General features: G+C 36.3%; 1 protein-coding gene across 2 annotated transcripts in view; it reads right to left on the bottom strand.

Moving 5' to 3' along the window:
- The window catches only part of ITFG1 (integrin alpha FG-GAP repeat containing 1), a 347,243-nt gene that overhangs the window by 163,316 nt on the left and 162,179 nt on the right, over positions 1–21,748 (bottom strand). The gene's annotated exons all lie outside the window — the stretch shown is intronic.

Genomic DNA, 21,748 nt, shown 5'->3' on the forward strand with positions numbered 1-21,748 from the left:
AGGAGATGATATAAAAATAGAGGTAGACCAGAAAGGAGAGAAGACATGATAGTTAAATGTGAGTTCTCAACCTGACTGGGCCATGGGGTCCCCAGATATTTGGTTGAACATTATTCTTGCTGTGTCTGTAAGAATGTTTCTGGATGAGATTAACATTCAAATTGGTAGACTGCATAAAGTAGATTGCCATCTCTAATGTGTGTGGGCCTCATCCCATCAACTGAAGATCTGAATAAAAAAGGCTGAGTTAAAGGGAACTCCTCCTTGAGCTAAGACATTGGTCTTTTCTGGTCTTTGGATCTGGACTGAAACACTGGCTCCTCGAATTTGGACTGGAACTTATACAATCAACTTTCCTGGTATTCAGGCCTTCAGACTAAGACTGAAAACTACACAAGGCCCTCTGGGCCTTGAGCTTGCTAACTGCTTATCTTGGGACTCGCTAGTCTCTATTATCATGTGAGCCAATTACTTTATGATAAATCTCTCTCTCTCACCATCTATCTATACATATCCTACTTGGTCCATTTCTCTGGAGAACACTAATACAAAGTTACTACACTGTTGGCTCTGACAATGGAGGAAAGGGCCATGAACCAAAGAATGTTGGCAGTCTTGAGAATTTGGAAAAGGCAAGGAACAGATTCTTCTCTACAGTTTCCAGAGAGAGCTAGCATTGCTAACACTCTGATGCTATCCCAGTGAAACTAATTTTAGATTTTTGACCTCTAGAATTATAACGGAATAAATGTTTTCATAAAATACTCTGTTTGTGGTAATACGTTAATACACAATACAGTGTCATTCTTGGTATCCTTCTACAATATTATGTCAGCCATGACTTGAAGCTTGGATAAATAAAATGTGTTATATTTATACTGTAGAATATCATTTGGCAGTAAAAAGAAAGAAGTACTGATACATGCTATAACATGGGTAAGCCCTGAAAACACCATGGTAAGTGAAAGAAACCAGAAAGAAACACATTGTGTGATTCCATTTATGTCAAATGCCCAGAATAGGCAAATCTATAGAGACGGAAAGTAGATTAGTAGTTGCCTATTGTTGCCTTGGGTTGGAGGTCTGGGGAGTGGTAATAGCTTACAGTTATATGGGTTTCTCTGTGGGGAAATAAATACTTTCTAAAATTGATTGTGGTGATGGACACAGAACTCTATGGATTTAGCTAAAGCTATCAAACTGTATACTTTAAATGGGTCAGTTTTATGGTATGTGTATTAATAAGGGTATGAAACAATTATACATCTATAAAAAATAAATGATAAAGTGGTACGAAAGTATCCTAACATCCTAGCAAAAACCTATAAATACAGAACCTATAAAATATACCACGTTTCTCTAGTCACAGTTGTATGCAACTTATTTAAGCAGACACTGTGTTCATTACATAGTAGCTTTAGAAATAGTATTGTTTCCTCACACTCACAAATGTTTTAATGCTGATAGAAAAAACTCAATTTTAATTTTTCTGATATATTTTTCAGTTGCAATGTATAATATAGCCATCATGTAAACAGGTGACAGATGTTTTCATAATAATTTTTGCTCCTCTTTCAACTTCAACCACCAGTCAGATCATTTCAGAAGGAGGTAGGTAAACTATGTCCACCATCCCCACATCCACTCTAATTAGAATTATTCTTTGTGTTCCTTAGAGGCACAAGAGAAATAAATGTAGTATTTTTGTACATATCTTTGAAGAAAATTCATGTGCATGGCATAATCCATGGATATAACTCACATATGATAAAATTTTAAAGTGTATAAGTGGGGTTTTTAATATATTTACTTAGGCGTGCAATCATCACCACTATCTAATTCCAAAATATTTCCATCACCCCAGAAAGAAACTCCATACCTATTCGCAGTCAGTCCCAATTCCTCTCTGCCCCTACCTCCTGATAACCACTAATCCTTTTTCAGTATCATAGATGTACCTATTCTGGAAATTTTAAATAAGTTGAATCATATATATGGGCCTCTGTGTTTGGCTTCATTAGCTTAGCATAATGTTTTCAAGATTCATCCATGTAGTAGTATCAGTACTTCTTTCAGTGGTATTTCATTATGGCTTTAATTTCTATTTTGCTAATGAAAAATGATGTCGAGCATGTTTTCATGTGTATTGGCTATTTGTAGATCTTTGTATAAGATTCACAGTTTGTTTTTAAGATGAAAAGTTGAGTATTAACTTCTATCTGTTTTGATTTAGAGTGAAAATAAGTAACTTCTATTACGGACTAGTAATATTTCTAATTTCTTTTAGCTAAATATTTTATATGACTGACAAATGGTAAATGACAAGAATATAGAGAATGGCTGAGTGATGTGACAGAGTATCAATTTGAGAACAATCTCATCTTTAAGTGATGCATACCTCGAACAAACTTTTCAAAGATCCCAGTTCAAATATTAACAGGTCTCGCTTTATTGGTTGACCAGAACCAGTCAGATTTTTTATTACCAGATTATAGTATTTGACAAGCTCAGAACTGCCCTCTCAACTCACTCCATTAGGTTATTTTTACGTGGATGAAAGGTACTGAGGAGGAAGCCAACCTTATGAATGTGACCATATCTAGTTTCTCCAAGTGACTTTTCACAATGAAAAACTGTGTCTCATTAAAAATGTAATGCTGTCATGCAGAATATTTGAAAAGAAGCATAAGAATAAATAAGATAAAAGGCAACCTCTATTAAAATATATTGGCTATTATTCTGTCCTTTACGAATCCTACTTGCCAGGAAGTTGTATTAGAATTTTACTATTAACAGGAATGCCTGGGTGGCTCAGTCGGTTAAGTGCCCAACTTTGGCTCAGGTCATGATCTCACGGTTTGTGGGTTTGAGCCCTGCGTCGGGCTCTGTGCTGAACTCTTGCTCAAGAGCCTGAAGCCTGCTTCAGATTCTGTGTCTCCTTCTCTCTCTGCCCCTCCCCTGCTCGTGCTCTCTCAAAAATAAATAATGTAAATAAATAAATAAATATATATATACACACATACACACACACACACACACACATATATATATATATATATATACATATAGGAATTTTACTATTAACAGAAGTGTTAGAGTCAAAATTTGTATTAGTTTTTTTTTAATTAACAGAAACATTAGAGTCAAAACTTGTGTTCATATTTACAAGAGTAGAGAAATCTGAATTTTTCTTGTAAAAAGTCTGCATATCTCCCAAATATTTCAATTAATAGAAGTATTACCAAGGAATAGACCTCTTCTTTAGCCATGATCTATCTTATTTGGTTTTATTATTATTATTATTATTATTTTTTAGCAATGTGAATGCCTAATATATAACTAAAGGAGATTATACCCCAACATTCAAGACTGCAATCTCTAAATGTTATGAATTAAAGCACTGTAAATACTTGCTTAGAGTAGTAAAAAACGGTTACCAAGAAATTAAACATTAAAATAAAGATTTAACTTAATAAAGCATTTTGTAGTTTTCTTTTGCATACATATTATCTTGTTTATTTTTATTTATTTAAAAAAAATTTTTTTAACGTTTATTTATTCTTGAGACAGAGAGAGACAGAGCATGAGCAGGGGAGGGGCAGAGAGAGAGGGAGACACAGAATCCGAAACAGGCTCCAGGCTCTGAGCTGTCAGCACAGAGCCCGACGCGGGGCTCGAACTCAGGGACCGTGAGATCATGACCTGAGCCGAAGTCGGACGCTTAACCGACCAAGCCACCCAGGCGCCCCACATATTATCTTGTTTAGACAACTTCTCTGTAACACAGCACAAGTATTTGCTTCATTTCACAGATGAGGAAATGATGACCCAAAGTCTGGATGCTAAGATAAATGTTTTCATCACATCTAATTCTCATCCTGTGTGCCCTGCTGCTTTGCTGCCTGGTCTACATTTGGTATGTTTGCATATTGTGGATACTGAGGATGAAAAGTCTGAATCAAGCCTCCCCTCTGTAAAAAAAAACAGCCCAGCTTTAAAAAATTCTATTTAGATTTAATTTAATGTCAAAGATACAAAGACAATGGGTAGCAGTGCTAATATATATTTTTGTTACATATTCTTTATGACTGTCCCTTTCTATTTGCTCATGAAGAAAATGAGAAAGGGTGATAGATTTACACAAAAAGGATCTTGCTACCACAGACTTTTTTTTTGTTTTAATTAATGTGTAATAATACTGAAAACAGTGACCCACTGTAGCATTTAATCTATCAGCCTTGTGGAAAAAAGCCTGCATATGGAAGATCTGGAAAGACTTGGACATTTTTAAGTTACTTTTTAAAGTCAATAGAAGAAACAATTCTACCTTTAGTTAAAACATTCAACTTGTGAGAGATAATTTTGAGACTGCTGTTTTCTACATAAATATGCTGTCTTTTGAAAGATTCTAATCTGACTAAACCACTTAGATTTGAAAAAAAAATTACATTATATGCTTAGATTGATATGTTTTAACTTACATATTTTAAATTTCTAACACATAAATTTGGGTTTAGGAGTTGTTATCGTTCAAAATTAGCCATCAGTTCTTTGCCTGACAATATAAATCCCTGTGGGGTTTATAGATCAGAGGTTACTTAGCTGTTACAGGCCTTGTGGAACTAAAGTCAACATTCATGTTATTGACAGTCTAGTTAAAAACAAACAAACATATATATATATATATATATATATATACACACACACACATATATATATTTAAAGGCTTATTTATTCATTTTGAGAGAGAGAGAGAGAAAGAGGGAGAGAGAAAGTGCACGTGCAGTGGAGGAGAAGGAGAGGGAGAGAGAGAGTGAAAATCCCAGGCAGGCTCCGCCCTGTCAGCATGGAGACTGAGGTGGGGCTTGAACTCATGAACTGTGAGATCATGCCCTGAGCCGAAATCAAGAGTCGGACACTTCACCAACTGAGCCACCAAAGTGCCTGATGGTGCTTTAAACAGTCTAATTTAAATATAGGCTTCTTAGTAAGGTAAGCTTGAGAGGGAAGGGGGGATGGAGTGGTATTTCATACAATCCTCACAAGAAATTTGTAAGGGAGGTAAAACCATACTTATTTTATAGATTTGGAGATAGATAAGATAAATATCTTGCTGATGGAAACAGAACTCCTAAGTGGCACCACTAACATTTAAACTGGAATCCAAAGTCTATGATTTTGTCTTTCTCTTGTAAGCTGCATTTAGAATTAAACTTTTCTTTTAAGCTTATGTGATAGATAATGTAGTGGAAGAAGTGTATATTTTATTTCTTCTTTTATTAATATATCTGACTGCAAGTACATACATAACAGAGAAGTCTGAATGTAAGACCTGTCTTATTCATGGACTAACAGGAGAGGCATTTTCCGTTCTGTCATCCTGAGAAATGGATTCCGTAGTGCCAGTTTCTACCGCCATGAGTCTAACTGATATAGCTGGTAAGAATTACAAAAATAGGAGATAAAAATCTTCCATGTTACTGCTCTTTTGAAGGACACTGTAACTGTTCCTTAGAGGTCATGAAACTGTGGCTACTTTTCTAGTAAGCAAGCTGATTTAAATGAAATAAAATGGATTTAAGTACATTATTCCTAGCACCTCCCGACCATTTATAAAAGTTAATTGTATATATGCTGATGATTCAATAGTTAGAAAGCTTAACTTACTCTATAACAGTATAATTTTATGCAAAAACAAAGTTAGCAATGTACTCATCAGTTATATTGAATTACTTATTGAATTTATCTTGGTAGTAATCCTGTGTAAATAATAAAATTTATCAACATAGTCTGTCTTGAAAGACTACTATATACATTCATACATTATCTACTACTCTTTGAAATTAATGATCCATGTTGCCCTATTCATATAAAAAACTTATAAAAATGATGCTCCTTATCCACTGTCAGTCATACTTTATGAGTTATTCTCATAGTGGTGATTAATAATCTGTATTAATGAAAACTAAAATTCTGTCCCATTCATTTCTGTAATGAAGGTAGTGAATTGAGCCAGATATTTTTCTAGAACTCAGCACATGAAAATGTGAGGGGATGAGATGAACAACAAAAGACGGATCTAGAAGTTCGTGCATTTGTTCTAACAAATGCTTAAGAAAAAAATGAACATGCAAACAAGAAAGAGTCAAGAGATTCAAAGAAAAGATACAAGTCACAAAAAGAAATTTAACACGGAGACAGATCCAACATGGCGGATAAGCACAGGGAACTGAAGTTCCCAAGTACCTCAAACACAGCAGTGTTGAGGCCAAAAAGACGTTGAATTCCAACGGGCTACAGAATGGCAAACACATCTCCAGGGGCCCACGGGGACAACCTGGCAGATCATAGGTGCATGATTCTGAATTGGGAGAGCTAAAACAGGCCGTGTAGGCATGGATGGGAAGGATCCCCTTCTGCGGAGAGACAACGGGAAGAGAATGAGAGGCTGGGGAAGCGTAGGACTGTATCTGGACAAGAGAAAAACCATGAACCAGGATGGACAAAGGTCCAATCTCTAACTGCCGGGCTTTCTCCACAATGGGGCCGGCTGCCCTGTTCATGCACCTGTAGAGGAAGGGAGCCAGCCCCAGGCTTGGTAAGTAGTTCAGAGGCGCAGTCTGAAGTGGGAAAAAATAAGCCCCTCCCTGGAGTGTTGTGGGAAGAAGGTATATAACTGTTCAAAGGACAAAGACTGCCTATGCCCGCCAGCCATAGGCCATAACTCAGAGATGCGGAGTGGCACTTACCCAGAACTGGGGTACACAGAGTGGGACCCTTTAAGACACTGGGATTTAAAACCCAGCTGAGCACCAGAGAGGCGAGTTGGGAGTCGGCGGAAAGGGACAAACCGTGCATGCCGCACTGTGAGGCGGCACAGGGTGGCTCTTCCCTAGAACTGGGGCGCATGGAGTGGGACTCTGTAAGACATGGAGGTTTAAATCCCAGCCAAGTGCCAGGGAGACTGGGAGTCAGCGGGAGCAGGACAAATCACCTCGTTCGCACCTGCCACACTATGAGGACTTCCTGAACAGAGTGGTTTGGGACACCGGGTCCATGGAGGAGACTGAGGTGTCGCCATTTTTCTCCTTATCACCAAGGTGGGGCTTCATGGAACAGAGCAGGCCCACAGAAGAGGCGGGATCTGCTTACACCAAACCACGCCCCTCCACGCCTGGAAACTGCAGCAGGATTGACAGTGATGAACCAGATAAACCCTCCTCCAGACCAGCGCTGTCACCGGTTCCAAGGCACCCAGTGGTTTTGCACTGCCTGATTTAATTCTTGGACAATTCTTATTTTATATACTTATATTTATATTTATATTTATATTTATATTTATATTTATATTTATATTTATATTTATATTTATATTTTCTTCCTTTTCTCCTTATTTCTTCCCTCCTCTAGTCTAGTTATTCTGGTTGTTGGTTTGTTAAGGCAGACTTATTTAATTTATTCTGTTTATACCTGTTCTGTATCTCCTTCCTTATTTTCCTCTCCCTCTCTCTCTCTCTCTCTCTCGTACTCAGGATTAAGCCATATAGTTTCTCTGCCTGGTCAATTTTCTTTTCTTCCCCCCCCCCCCCACCCCTGTCATTTCTCTCTTTGTATGGGATAAGGCCTCTTCCATCAACAACGCCCCCCACCCTGTTGTTTTGCTGTAGCTGGTGTGTTTTTGTTTTTGTTTTTTTTTTTCTTTTCCAGGGCTACTTTAGCCAACAAATCAAAGCACACCTGGTGGAGGGTCCAAAACATCACTATGAGTAGGGAGACAAACCAACCAGAGTAACAACAACAGAGAGCAAGTAATACCTTCCAAAAAAACTACCTCCTGAAGGGCCTAGCCCTGGACAGCACATGACCCCTCTTTAATATAGTAGTGCTCACAGGTGCAGGACACATAACAAGCTTTCAAAACACATAAGGAACAGAAAACTAGATAAAATGATGAAGCAGAAGAATTCTCAAAAGAAATTCCAGGAAAAAATGACAACTAAAGAATTGACCGAAACAGATATAAACTATATAACTGAACAAGAATTTAGAATAATAGTCATGAGATTAGTCACTGGGCTTGAAAAAAGCATAGAAGACAGCAGATAATCTATTGCTGCAGAGATCAAGGGACTAAAAAATAGTCATGATGAATTAAAAAAAATGCTGTAAATGAGTGCAAAATAAACTAGAGGTCGTGACAGCTAGGACTGAAGAGGCAGAGGAGAGAGTAAGTGAAATACAAGATAAAATCATGGAAAAAGATGAAGCTGAGAAAAAGTGAGAAAAAAATTTTTGGATTACAAGGGGAGAAATAGAGAACTAAGTGATTCAATGAAACGTAATCATATCCATATCATAGGAGTTCCAGAAGAAGAAAGGGGTGGAGGGTGTGCTTGAACAAATCATAGCTGAGAACTTCCCTGATCTAGGGAAGGAAACAGACCTTGAAATCCAGGAGGCACAGAGAACTCCTTTCAGATGTAACCTGAATCGACACATCATAGTGAAACTGGCACATTACAAAGATAAAGAGAGAATTCTGAAAGCAGCTAGGAACAAATGGGCCTTAACCTACAAGAACAGACACATATGGGTAGTAGCAGACCTATCTACTGAAACTTGGCAGGCCAGAAGGGAGTGGCAGGAAATATTCAATGTGATGAACAGGAAAAATATGCAGCCAAGAATCCTTTATCCAGCAAGCCTCTCATTCAGAATAGAAGGAGAGATAAAGGTTTTCCCAAACAAAAACTGAAGGAGTTCATCTCCACTAAACCAGCCCTACAAGAGATCCTAAGGGGGACTCTGTGAGTGGAATGTTGCAAAGACCACAAAGGACCACAGACATCACTACAAGCATGAAACCTACAGATAACATAATGACTCTAAATCCATGTCTTTCAATAATAACACTGAATGTAAATGGACTAAACGCTCCAATCAAAAGACACAGGGTACCAAAATGGATAAAAAAAACAAGACCTATCTATTTGATGTCTACAAGGGACTCATTTTAGACCTGAGGATACCTTCAGATTGAAAGTGAGGGGATGAAGAACCATCTATCATGCTAATGAAAGTCAAAAGAAAGCTGAAATAGCCATACTTATATCAGACAAACTAGATTTTAAACTAAAGGTTGTAACAAGAGACGAAAAAGGACATTATACCATAATTACGGGGTCTATCCATCAAGAAAAGCTCACAATTATAAATGTTTATGCACCTAATTCAGCAGCACCCAAATATATAAAACAATCACAAACATAAGCAATCTTATTGGTAAGAATGTGGTAACTGCAGGGGACTTTAATACTCCACTTACAACAATGGACAGATCATCTAGACAGACAACGAATAAAGAAACAATGGCCCTGAATAATACAGTGGACCAGATAGACTTGACAGGTATATTCAGAACTTTTCATCCTAAAGCAGAATACACATTCTTCTCAAGTGCGCATGGAAAATTCTCCAAGATAGATCACATACTGGGTCACAAAACAGCCCTCAATAAATGTAAAAGAATTGAGATCATACCATGCACATTTTCAGATCATAATACTATGAAACTTGAAATCAACCACAGGAAAAAGTTTAGAAAACCTCCAAACGCATGGAGTTTAAAGAACATCCTACTAAAGAATGAAAGGGTCAACCAGGCAATTAGAGGAGAAATAAAAAAATGTATGGAAACAAATGAAAATGAAAACACAACAGTCCAAACCCTTTGGGATGCAGCAAAAGCAGTCCTAAGAGGAAAATACATTGCAATTCAGGCTTATCTCAAGAAACAAGAAAAATCCCAAGTACAAAATCTAACAGCACAACTAAAGGAACTAAAAGTACAACAGCAAAGAAACTGCAAGGCCAGCAGAAGAGAAATAATAAGATCAGAGCAGAAATAAACAATATAGAATCCAAACAATACAAAACAAAACAAAACAAAGACAGAACAGATCAATGAAACTAAGAGCTGTTTTTTTTTTTTTAAGAAATAAACAAAATTGATGAACTCCTAGCCGACTTCTTAAAAAGAAAAGACAGAGGACCCAAATAGATAAGATCATGAATGAAAATGGACTTATCACAACCAATCACTAAGACATATAAGCAATTATCAGAATACTATGAAAAATTATGTGCCAACAAGCTGGAAAATCTGGAAGAAATGGACAAATTCCTAGACACCCACACACTACCAAAACTTAAATGGGAAGAAATAGAAAATTTGAAGAGACCCATAACCACAGAAGAAATTGAATCAGTTATCAAAAATCTCCCAACAAATAAGAGTCCTGGGTCAGATGGCTTCCCAGGGGAATTCTACCAGACACTTAAAGCAGAGTTAATACCTATCCTTCTCAAGCTGTTCCAAAAAATAGAAATGGAAGGAAAACTACTGGACTCATCCTATGAAACCAGCATTACCTTGGTTCCCAAACCAGACAGAGACCCACAAAAAAGGAGAATTACAGGCCAATATCCCTGATGAACATGGATGTAATAATTCTTAACAAGATACTAGGCAAATCAAATTGAACAGCATATAAAAAGAATTATTCACTATGATCAAGTCGGATTCATTCCTGGGCTGCAGGGCTGGTTCAATATTCACAAATCCATCAGTGTGATACAACACATTACTAAAAGAAAGGATAAGGACCATATGATCCTGTCAACAGATGCAGAAAAAGCATCTGACAAAACACAGCATCATTTCTTAATAAAAGCCCTCAAGAATGCTAGGATAGAAGGAACATATCTAAACACCATAAAAGCCATATATGAAAAGTCCACAGTTAATATCATCTTCAATGGGGAAAAACTGAGAGCTTTCCCCCTGAGATCAGGAACATGACAGGGATGTCCACTCTCACCACTGTTATTTAACATAGTGTTGGAAGTCCTAGCATCAGCAATCAGAGAACAAAATGAAATAAAAGGTATCAAAATTGGCAAAGAAGAAGTAAAACTTGCACTTTTTGCAGATGACATGATACTCCTGGAAAACCCATTAAGATTCCACCAAAAGGCTGCTAGAACTACTACCTGAATTCAGCAACGTCACAGGGTACAAAATCAATGTACAGAAATTGGTTGCATTTTTATACACCAAAAATGAGGCAACAGAAAGAGAAATCAAGAAACTGATCCCAGGGCGGCTAGGTGGCTGTCGGATGAGGTCATGATCTCACAGCTCGTAGGTTTGAGCCCCACATCGGGCTCTGTGCTGACAGCTCAGAGTCTGAAGCCTGCTTCAGATTCTGTGTTTCCCTCTCTCTCTGCAACTCCCCTGCTCACACTCTGTGTCTCTCTCTCTCAAAAATAAATAAACATTAAAAAAAATTAAAAAAAAAAAGAAACTGATTCCATTTACAATTGTACCAAGAAGCATAAAATACCTAGCAATAAACCTAACCAAAGATATAAAAGATGTATATGTTGAAAAGTATAGAAAACTTATGAAGGAAATTGAAGACGAGACAAAGAAATGGAAAAAAACATTCTATGCTTATGGGTTGGAAGAATAAATATTGTTAAAATGTCAATACTACCCAAAGCAATCTACACATTAAATGCAATCCCAATCAAAATTGTCCCAAAGCTAGAACAAAAAATCCTAAAATTTGTATGGAATCACAAAAGTCCCTAAATTGCCAAAGTAATATTGAAAAAGAAAACCAAAGCGGGAGGCATCACAATCCCAGACTTTTGCCTCTACTAAAAAGGCTAATCACCAAGACCATACAGTACTGGCACGAAAACAGACACAGAGATCAATGGAACAGCATAAAGAACACAGAAATGGACCCACAAACGTATGGCCAACTAATCTTTGATAAGGCAGGAAAGAGCATCCAATGGAAAAAAGTCTCTTTAGCAAATGGTGCTGAGACAACTGGACAGCAACATGCTGAAAAATGAAGCTAGACCACTTTTTTATACCACACACAAAAAATAAACTCAAACTAGAGGAAAGACCTAAATGTGAGACAGGAAACCACGAAAACCCTAGAGGAGAAAGCAGGGAACAATCTCTTTGACCTCAGCTGCAGCAATTTCTTGCTCGACACATCTCCAAAGGCAAGGGAATTAAAAGCAAAAATGAACTATTGGGACCTCATCAAGATAAAAACCTTCTGGGGGCGCCTGGGTGGCGCAGTCGGTTAAGCGTCCGACTTCAGCCGGGTCACGATTTCGCGGTCCGCGAGTTCGAGCCCCGCGTCGGGCTCTGGGCTGATGGCTCAGAGCCTGGAGCCTGTTTCCGATTCTGTGTCTCCCTCTCTCTCTGACCCTTCCCCGTTCATGCTCTGTCTCTCTCTGTCCCAAAAATAAATAAACGTTGAAAAAAAAAATTAAAAAAAAAAAAAAAATAAATAAAAAAAAAAAAAAAAAAAAAGATAAAAACCTTCTGCACTGCAAAGGAAACAATCAACAAAACTAAAAGGCAACTGACAGAATGGGAAAAGATATTTGCAAATGTCCTATCGGATAAAGGATTAGTATCCAAAATCTAGAAAGAACTCACCAACTCCACACCCGAAAAACGAATAATCCAGTGAAGAAATGGGAAGAAGACATGAAAAGAAACTTTTCTAAAGAAGACATCCAGATGGCCAACAGACACATGAATGATGCTCAACGTCACTCATTGTCAAGAAAATACAAATCAAAACCAAATCAAAACTGAGATACCACCTCACACTGGTCAAAGTGGTGAAAATTAACAACTGCGGAAACAACAGATGCTGGTGTGGATGTGGAGAAACGGGAACCCTCTTGCACTTTTGGTGGGAATGCAAACTGGTACAGCTGCTCTAGAGAACAGTGTGGAGGTTCCTCAAAAAATTAAAAATAGAACTACTCTAGACCAAGCCATAGCACTACTAGCAATTTATGCAAAGGATACAGGAGTGCTGATTCACAGAGGCACATGTACCCCAGTGTTTACAGCAGCACTTTCAACAATAGCCAAATTGAAAGAGCCCAAATGTCTATCAACTGATGAATGGATAAAGATGTGGTTTATATATACAATGGAATACTACTTGGCAATGAGAAAGAATGAAATACTGACATTTGCAGCAACTTGGAGGGAACTGGAAGGTATTATGCTAATTGAAATAAATCAGGCAGAAAAAGACAGATATGTCTTCACTCATATGGATCTTGAGAAACTTAACAGAAGATTATGGGGGAATGGTAGGGGAAAAATAGTTACAGAGAGGGAGGGAGGCAAACCATAAAAGACACTTAAATAAAGAGAACAAACTAAGGGTGGATGCGGGGATTGGGGAGAGGGCAAAATGGGTTTTGGACATTGAGGAGGGCACTTTGGGATGAGCACTGGGTATTATATGTAAGTGATGAACCACCGGAATCTATCCCAAAAACCAAGAGCACACTTTACACACTGTATGTTAGCCAATTTGACAACAATCAGATTAACAACAGACTTTTCACTAGCAAAATTAAGAATTGGAATTTAATTGTTAAATTAAATAAATGTTGTTTATTTATATAAAATAAAATGATTTTAACGCCAGAATCCTATACTCTTCTAAGTTAGCATTCCAGCTAGAGGAAAATAAGTTTTCAGACATGGAAAGTCAGAAAGACTCTGTATACTCTTGCTGATAGAATTATTTGATAACATATCTAGAAAAATAATACATGAATCAAAGAAAGAATGGACCACACCATGGTCAATGGTGATCAAAGAAACTACTAAACTTTATAGCCAAGTGTAAATAATTATAGCAATAAATGTTAAAATAAGTAAATAAATGGTGATGATATCACTGAATGGGGAGTGAGTGGAGTGGGGAAAGAGAGAACTGAATGTGTGCTAAAAGTTCTGTAAGTATTAATGTGTCTTTAGTAGTTCATTTAAAAATAAAATTTAAAAATATATACTAAACATTAAAGTATAACCACTACAACAGAAATAAAATTTATAATATATAAACCATGTTAGGAACTATAAAAGAAGAAATATTTAAATGATCCAGCAGAAGAGAGAAAAGAAGGGGAAAAAAACAAGAAAAACCATAATGAATACAAAACATAAAATGGCAGAAATAAAGCAAACATGTGTGACCACATATTATTAAATAATTAAAATAACAGATACACATAGAACTTACATTGTACCATGAAGTGTTCTTAAGTCCTTTGCATATGTTAACTCATTTGATCCTCACAATAACCTCATGACATAGGTACTATTATTATTCTCGTTAACACATATTAAAACTAAAACACAGGTCGGTAGCTGCCATGATCACACTGCCAATAAACAGTAGAGCCAGAATCTAAATCTAGGTTTTATCCACTAAATTGTATTTCTTGAAATGGATTATATTCTACTATTAAAAGACAGAGAATAATAGTTTTAAAAAATTCCCATTCCATCATATATTCCCTTTTTTATTTCACCTAAGATTTTTAAGATTCATTCATGTTGCTTCTTAATTTATTCTTTTTTATTATAGATATCATTAAGTTGTATAAATATGCCATCAATTATTTATCTATTTTCTTGTTAATGTACCTTTGATTTGCTTCCAATTTGATGCTATTATAAATAAATATACCATGAACAATTTTTGAAAGTCTTTTGGTAAACTTAAGTTTTCATTTCTCTTGCATAAGTACCTAGGAATAGAATTACTGTGTTGTAGGAAAGATAGGTGTTTAAGGTCATTAGAAACTGTCAGAGTTTTTCAAAATTAATGTTCAATTTTGCATTCCTATCAAAAAATATATGAGAGTTTCAGATGTTCTATATTCTCACCAACATTTGGTGTTATTGGTAGTTTTTGTTTTTTGTTTTTATTTTAGAGAGACAGAGAAAGAGAGTGTGCCCACTAACAGGGGAGAGGGGCAGGGGAGGGGAAGGAAAGAGAGAGTGAGAATCTTAAAAAGACTCCACACCCAGCACAAAGCCCAAGGTAGGGCTTGATTCCATGACTCTGGGATCATGACCTGAGCCAAAATCAAGAGCCAGATGCTGAAGTGACTGAGCCACCCAAGCACCCCCATGTTATTGGTAGTTTTAACTGCAACCATTCTAATGGGTGTGAAAAATATATAATGGGTTTAATTTTATTTCTCTAATTACCCATTGGTAACATGTAGAACATTTTCTCATATATTTATTGGCCTTTCATGTACGTTCCTCAATGAACTGCCTTGGCATCTATGCAAAAAAGTCAGTTTATTATAATATGTATAGCTCTATTTCTAGACTCTCTTTTATGTTCCACTGATCTCTGTAAGTATATATTATGTAAACACACAAGGTCTTGATTACTACAGCTTCATAGCAAGTCTTAAAGTGGCATGAGTCCTCCATCTTTGTTATTATTGTCAAGAAAATTTTGGCTAATCTAGCTTTTAATTTTAATTTTTTAATCTAGCTAATCTATTTTTTTTCACATAACTATTAGAATGAGTGTATACATTTTTTTAAAAAGCTTGTCGGGAATTTGATGAGAATTGCATTCAATCTATAGATGTAGGTGAAAAGAACTGACTTTCTAGCAATATTGAGTACTATGATGCATGAATATTTTCTCTCTACATTTTTTCTTAGGTCATTTGTAAACACTCTCTGCAGTATTCTGTGGTTCAAGAACAGGCAAAGCCAACCTATCTTGCTGGAAATCAAAACACTGGTTACCTATGAGGCTGGGGATTAACCAGAAGGGAAGCATGAGAGATTTTCTGGGGTGCTGAAAATGTTTTTGTATTTTAATTGGAGTACTAGTTATCAAATGTTATCAAAACTCATCCAATTATACATTTAAGGTTTTTGCATTTTATCAAATGTAAATTTTTTCCTTATGTGATATTTTGGCACATAAAAATTGAAAATAAAGGGATAGAAATATATGCATGGTAAATGCTTAGGAAAAGAAATAGCATGTAAATTTGATATTACAAAAAAGAAATCAAAGTAAAAAAAATTAAAAGGAAATATCCCTGTATTTCATGATTATATAAGAAGTGAGGAAGACAAAATATGCAAAAAGCCTTATGCACCTAATAATCAAAGCTGCATTTTTCAAATGAAAAACTGAGAAGCTGACAACTGTTAATTATGATTGTTAAGATTGTTAATCCCAAAAATGAACTACTGGGACCTCATCAAAATAAAAAGCTTCTGCACAGTGAAGGAAACAATCAGCAAAACTAAAAGGCAACTGACAGAATGGGAGAAGATATTTGCAAACGACATATCAGATAAAGGATTAGCATCCAAAATCTATAAAGAACTTACCAAACTCCACACCCAAAAAACAAATAATCCAGTGAAGAAAAGGGCAAAAGACACGAATAGACACTTTTCCAAAGAAGACATTCAGATGGCCAACCAACACATGAAAAAATGCTCCACATCAGTCATCATCAGGAAATACAAATCAAAACCACAATGAGATACCACCATATACCTGTCAGAATGGCTAACATTAACAACTCAGGCAACAATAGATGTTGGCGAGGATGCGGAGAAAGAGGATGTCTTTTGCATTGTTGGTGGGAATGCAAGCTGGTGCAGCCACTCTGGAAAACAGTATGGAGGTTCCTCAAAAAACTAAAAATAGAACTCCCCTAGACCCAGCAATTGTACTACTAGGCATTTATCCACAGGATACAGGTGTGCTGTTTCGAAGGGACACGTGCACCTCCATGTTTATAGCAGCACTATCAACGATAGACAAAGTATGGAAAGAGCCCAAATGTCCATCAATGGATGAATGGATAAAGAAGATGTGGTATATATGTATACGATGGAGTATTACTCAGCAATCAAAAAGAATGAAACCGTGCCATTTGCAACTACATGGATGAACTGGAGGTTATTATGCTAAGCGAAATTAGTCAGTCAGAGAAAGACAAAATCACATGACTTCACTCATATGAGGCCTTTAAGAGACAAAACAGATGAACATAAGGGAAGGAAAACAAAAATAATATAAAAACAGGGAGGGGGACTATACAGAAGAGACTCATAAATATGGAGAACAAACTGAGGGCTACTGGAGGGGTTGTGGGAGGGGGGATGGGTGAAATGGGTAAGGGGCATTAAGGAATCTACTCCTGAAATCATTGTTGCACTATATGCTAACTAATTTGTACATAAATTTAAAAAAATAAAAAAACCCCAAAAAACAAAACAAAAAAGATTGTTAATCCTAGTGAAGGATTAACATACTTTTAAAAGTAAAGAAAAATATGTAAGAGTATATAGAAGATTTAAATAACGTTATTTTTTAAAATTTTTTTTAAATGTTTATTTTTGAGAGAGAGAGAGAGAGAGAGAGAGACAGAGCATGAGTGGGGGAGGGGCAGAGAGAGAGAGGGAGATACAGAATCTGAAGCAGGCTCCAGGCTCTGAGCTATCAGCACAGAGCCCAACGCGGGGCTCGAACTCGCGAACCGTGAGATCATGACCTGAGCTGAAGTTGGACATTTAACCTACTGAGTCACCCAGGTGCCCCGATTTAAATAACGTTCTTAACATGAATGATATTTCAAATAATCATTCATCAGGCTATCAAAGTACCAGAAAATCTTAACAAATTTTAAAACGTGTTGCACAAGACACAATTCTGTATGCAATGCAGCAATTCTTCTTTAAGAAGAATTCTTTAAATTCTTCTTTAAGAAGAAACAATAAAAATATAGATCCAAACCTCAAAACAATACAAAACAACTCCCCAAACATATTTATGTGAACATTCAGGAAAGCTTTTAAAAATAACTCTTAGGTTAATGGAAACTTATAATTAAACAAACAAAAGAACGGTGAAAGCACCAATTATCAAAATATGTGGTCTGAAGTCAAGTACATAGGAAATGTTTAGTCTTAAAAAACACTTATTAGAGGATCACCTGTGTGGCTCAGTAGGTTAAGCGTTCGGCTTCAGCTCAGGTCATGATCTTGAAGTTCGTGAGTTCAAGCCCCACTTCCGGCTCTGTGCTAAAAGCTCAGAGCCTGGAGACTGCTTGGGATTCTATGTCTCCCTCTCTGTCCCTCCCCGCTTGCACTCTGTGTGTGCCTCTCACTCTCAAAAAATGAATAAACATTAAAATAATTTATTAAACACTTACTAGAAATATTTTGTTTTTATATTTAAGCTCTATTTTGTTTTAGGCTTATTTTTATTTTTTGCTTAAAAGTTGCTTTCATTGACTATTTTGATTTGTTTGGTACTTCCTCATATTTTCTCTATCTCTTTGTTGAAGTTCTCTTTGTGTTCATCCATTCTTCTGAGATTGGTGAACATCTATGTAAACATTACTTTATCAGGTAAATTACTTATCTCCATTTTAATAAGGTTTTTTTTGGGTTTTATTTTATTTTTCCACTCATCTGTTTCCTCATTTGCTTGAATCCCTGTGCTTGTTTCTATGTATTAGGAGAAACAGCTACTAAGTGGTAAGAAGAGTAGTAGTGTGTTTCAGTCTACTGTCTGTGCAGAGCCCTGGAGGTGGCAGCCTGCCAAAAACTGTCTCTCCCATTGTTTTAGTCCCATGAGGCAAGCTTCCCTGGCTACCAGAGTCAGGTGTTCAAGAGGCATTACCTATATGGACTATGCACATGCCCTGGCTTTGGTGGGACTGTGTGAAAGTGCAGACAGAGGTAAGCCTACTCGCCAACTTTGGTGGGGTGGTCCCAGGAGTTATGTCAGGCCAGGCATATCTGCTAATCAGATTTAGTGGGGGCAGGCTGTGTAAGAGTACCAGTTGGGTTTAGTAGGTTGGGCTGAAGGAGTGCTAGGCTGGGGCATGCCTGCTGGCGAGGCTTAGCAGGGTGGAGCTATGGGGATGCTTCTGGCTGGGGCATGTGTAACCTGGGGTTTAGTAAGCAATGCAGCAATGGTGCCCAGCAGTGCCTCTGTCTCTGGCACAACAATGTCATTTTAAGTTTTCCTTTCTTCTCTCAATAAAATGAAAATTCAGAGAATTACGACATGACTATACATAGAATATGACAAACTAAGGGCAACTGAGTATCAATGGGATAGCCAAGGGAAAAAAACAGGGTTTTCAGTCAGTGGTGGCATATATGTAAAATGACTGATCTCAGACCAGGCTGCTTCTATAAAATGTCACTAATAGAGAACTTTTTCATGTGCCATGATTTTAAAGATTAACTCATGATAAATTAGGCCTTTTGTATAAGAGAAAAAACAAATCTAAACAACTCTCTTCTCAAAACAAAAACACACAAGTTAACAAACTATGGTTTCAGAATTTCTCTTCATGAATTACATGTTGTGGATTTTATTCTTTCTGCATAATGTCTACCTCATTTTTAAAAACTGCAAAAAAAAAAAAAAAAAAAAAAAAAAGGAGACCAAATTCTCCAGGTAGCAACCCTTCAAATTAGAACCATCACCCTGCACTAATTTTCAGCAACACACCAATCTTGATGGCAGTTAAAAATTATAAAATCCTTTTTAGATAAAAGTAAATTCACACAGGAAAGAATTATCATGCACAATATATCTCCCCAACCCCTTTTTTAAAAGTCTGTTTATTTAATTTGAGAGTGGGAAGCAGAGGCAGAGAAAGAAGGAGAGAGAGAATTCCAAGCAGGCTCCATGCTGTCAGCACAGAGCCCAACACAGGGCTTGATCACACAAAGCATGAGATCATGACCTGAGCCGAAATCAAGAGTTGAATGCTTAACTGACTGAGCCACCCAGGTGCCTTTTTCCCTTCTTCTGTTTTTAGGAATATATTATGCTGAATTATCCTGGACACACATCTCCCTTTCAAGGATAAGGCTATTTTTCATTTAGTGATTTAATGAAAAATGAGATGTTAAAATCTATCCTACTAAAATCTAACCTTCAATTCTCATCTACCCCAAAAGAACCAAAGAGAAATCCCAGTTTTAAACAGTTGCTTTTATAAAAGCATCAAGTGTCTATGACTGACTGCCTCTTACATTATGTCTTCTGTGGAATTATACTGTTCCCTGCTGAATTAGCTGTGGATACCATCATTATTTCTGAATGGTAAAGGAACTTAAGTTAAATATTTGATGGTTTAAAAGAGAAAATATTAATAAAAACTTTTATAGCAATATATATACACATGAATATTCAGCCATAAAAAGAATGAAATCTTGCCATTTGCAAAAACATGGATGGAACTAGAGAGTATAATGCTAAATGAAATAAGTCAGTCAGAGAAAGACAAATACCGTATGGTTTCACTCATAAGTGGTATTTAAGAAATGGAACAAATGATCAAAGAAAATAAAAGAGAGAGAGAGACAAACCAAGCTACACACTCTTAAGTAAGAGAACAAATGGATGGTTACTGGGGGGTGGGTGAAATAGGTGACATAGATTAAGGAGAACACTTGTGATGAGGACCAGGTGTTGTATAGAAGTGTTGATTCACTATATTGCATACCTGAAACTAATATAACACTGTATTTAACTATACTGGGTTAAAAAAAAATAACAACAACAAAATACAACTCACTAGTTTAAAAATTAAAAAAAAATCCTTTATGACAAAAACAAAAATTGTTTGGATATTCCTCTAAGGATGAGTAATCACAGACTTAATCAATTTGGGATGGAATTTCTTATTCTTTTGAATAAGATTAATGTCCAGAATAAAGCAATTTTACATTTCTTTGTTTTTACGTGCCACTATACCTTTAAAAGGAATAATAATCACATTAAGTTCAGAGATTCATTTGGTTACATTAAATCTGTCTCACACACATAGGTTCTGAATGTACATACTCTGCATTATGAAGCATGATGATCATGACTGGAAAATTCTGTAAACATAACTTAGAGCAATTATAATTTCAAATCAAATTCTTAGAAAGTTTAAGTATTGTCTATAAATATTTAGGGACATTCACTAATAATATATGTTTCTCTAAGAATCAGATCTCTAGATGACACTGTTTGGTGCTAAAAGCAACAATAAATCTGATTTTTTCCAGGGAAGCAGTATTGCATCATAAGCCTGGTAGAAAATGTGAAGCTGAATTATCACTAATTCCAGAGTCAACAAATGAATTAATGCACAGAGGAAAAATTATGGATAGATATGATGTAGGAGATAATAAACAACAAGGGCCAAGAAAGAGAATTAATTGTGATAGGAAGAAAACAATAAGGTATTAAAATTTAGGAAGGATCATATTTATAGAATCTGCAAAGACTCAGGCTAATTATAAATTTAACTATTTTGGTTTACCTACTGGTACCTCTACTTAAGGAAACAAAAAGGAGCTGCAGTACTGAAAGTCACTGATAATGTGATAAATACACTATTATTATTATATATATATATATATATATAAATATACACATATATATATAAAATCATGTTTGAATTTTCATTGCAATTATAAACAAGCAACAGTAAGGTAACTCACTGAAAGTCTGCATGTGCTAGGTACTAATTGCTTCATTTATTTTTATCTCATTTAATCTTCACTACAACTACACAACACAGATACAATTAGTACTCTCATCCTAGGCTCAGCTCTTAATTATGAGGGTTTTCAGTCTGAAAATGTAACTGGGTCATTTGTTTTTCAAAAATTTTGGCCTATGAGTGGAGGGTTCTGGGAGATAAAGGCTTCTAGTTATGGAATGAATAAGTCATGGGAATAAAAGGCACAGCATAAGGAATACCACCAGTGGTTTTGTAATAGTGTTGTGACAGGTGGTAGCTACATTGTGAGAATAAC

This window comes from Leopardus geoffroyi, chromosome E2, assembly GCF_018350155.1.
Source record: "Leopardus geoffroyi isolate Oge1 chromosome E2, O.geoffroyi_Oge1_pat1.0, whole genome shotgun sequence".
NCBI lineage: Eukaryota > Metazoa > Chordata > Mammalia > Carnivora > Felidae > Leopardus > Leopardus geoffroyi.